Below are 2128 nucleotides of genomic sequence, written 5' to 3'. Positions count from 1 at the left end.
CATCAATCACAGCTCTTGCTGTGGCCAGGAAAGGTCTTCCTAGGATGATGGATTCATCATCTTCCTTTCCAGTATCCAGGACTATGAAATCAGCAGGGATGTAAAGGCCTTCAACCTTTACTAACACGTCCTCTACTTGTCCATAAGCCTATTTTCTTGAACTGTCTGCCATCTCTAATGAGATTTTAGCAGCTTGCACCCCATAGATTCCCAGTTTCTCTATTACAGAGAGGGGCATGAGGTTTATTCCTGAACCAAGGTCATACAGAGCCTTAAAGATCATGGTGCCTATGGTGCAGGGTATTATGAACTTTCCAGGATCCTGTCTCTTCTGAGGCAATGTCAGTTGATCCAGATCACTTAGTTCATTGATGAACAAGGGAGGTTCAACTTCCCAAGTATCAATGCCAAATAATTTGGCATTTAGCTTCATGATTGCACCAAGAAACTTGGCAGTTTGCTCTTCAGTAACATCCTCATTCTCTTCGGAAGAGGAATACTCATCAGAGCTCATGAAGGGCATAAGGAGGTTCAATGGAATCTCTATGGTCTCTAGATGAGCCTCAGAGTTCTTTGGTTCCTCAGAGGGAAGCTCCTTATTGATCACTGGACGTCCCAGGAGGTCTTCCTCCTTGGGATTCATGTCCTCTCCTCTCCTCACAGGTTCGGCCATGGTGCTTATGTCAATGGCCTTGCACTCTCCTTTTGGGTTCTCTTCTGTATTGCTTGGGAGAGTACTAGGAGGGATTTCAGTGATCCTCTTACTCAGCTGGCCCACTTGTGCTTCCAAATTTCTAATGGAAGACCTTGTTTCATTCATGAAACTTACAGTGGCCTTGGATAGATCAGAGACTAAGTTTGCCAAATTAGAGGTATTTTGTTCAGAATTCTCTGTCTGTTGCTGAGTGGATGATGGAAAAGGCTTGCTATTGCTAAACCTGTTTCTTCCACCATTATTAAAGCCTTGTTGAGGCTTTTGATCCTTCCATGAGAAATTTGGATGATTTCTCCATGATGAGTTATAGGTGTTTCCATAAGGTTCACCTAAATAATTTACCTCTGCTATTGCAGGGTTCTCAAGATCATAAGCTTCTTCTTCAGAAGAAGCCTCTTGAGTACTGTTGGATGCAGCTTGCATTCCATGCAGACTCTGAGAGATCATATTGACTTGCTGAGTCAATATTTTATTCTGAGCCAATATGGCGTTCAGAGTATCAACTTCAAGAACTCCCTTCTTCATAGGCGTCCCATTACTCACAGGATTCCTTTCAGAAGTGTACATGAACTGGTTATTAGCAACCATGTCAATGAGTTCTTGAGCTTCTGCAGGCGTTTTCTTTAGGTGAATGGATCCACCTGCAAAAGTGTCCAGTGACATCTTTGATAGCTCAGATAAACCATCATAGAATATATCCAGGATGGTCCATTCTGAAAGCATGTCAGAAGGACACTTTTTGGTCAACTGTTTGTATCTTTCCCAAGCTTCATAGAGGGATTCACCTTTTTTCTGTCTGAAGGTTTGAACATCAGCTCTAAGCTTGCTCAGCTTTTGAGGAGGAAAGTACTTGGCTAAGAAAGCCGTGACCAGCTTATCCCAAGAGTTCAGGCTGTCTTTGGGTTGAGAATCCAACCATAATCTAGCTCTGTCTCTTACAGCAAAAGGGAAAAGCATGAGCCTGTAGACTTCAGGATCTACTCTATTAGTCTTAACAGTATCACATATCTGCAAGAATTCAGTTAAGAACTGAAAAGGATCTTCAGATGGAAGTCCATGAAACTTGCAGTTCTGCTGCATCAGAGAAACTAATTGAGGTTTCAGCTCAAAGTTGTTTGCTCCAATGGCAGGAATGGAGATGCTTCTTCCATGTAAATTGGAATTAGGTGCAGTAAAGTCACCAAGTATCCTCCTTGCATTATTATTATTTTCGGCTGCCATCTCCTCTTCCTGTTCGAAAATTTCTGAAAGGTTATCTCTGGATTGTTGTAATTTAGCTTCTCTTAGTTTTCTCTTCAGAGTCCTTTCAGGTTCTGGATCTGCTTCAACAAGAATGTTCTTGTCCTTGCTCCTGCTCATATGACAAGGAAGAGGGCGCAGAAAAATAATAATAATAGAGATCCTTTATACCAC

General features: G+C 42.1%; 1 non-coding gene across 1 annotated transcript; it reads left to right on the top strand.

Moving 5' to 3' along the window:
* The first annotated feature begins 1432 nt into the window (after window positions 1–1432).
* LOC148562793 (small nucleolar RNA R71) lies at window positions 1433–1540 on the top strand. The gene has a single exon (XR_015887604.1). It is a non-coding gene; the product is annotated as a small nucleolar RNA R71 (small nucleolar RNA).
* Window positions 1541–2128: the final 588 nt, after the last annotated feature.

This window comes from Arachis ipaensis, chromosome B6, assembly GCF_059453495.1.
Source record: "Arachis ipaensis isolate K30076 ecotype BB chromosome B6, ASM5945349v1, whole genome shotgun sequence".
Taxonomy (NCBI): Eukaryota; Viridiplantae; Streptophyta; class Magnoliopsida; order Fabales; family Fabaceae; genus Arachis; species Arachis ipaensis.
Note: the sequence above shows the minus strand (reverse complement) of the source record. Positions and strands in the feature narration are given on the sequence as shown.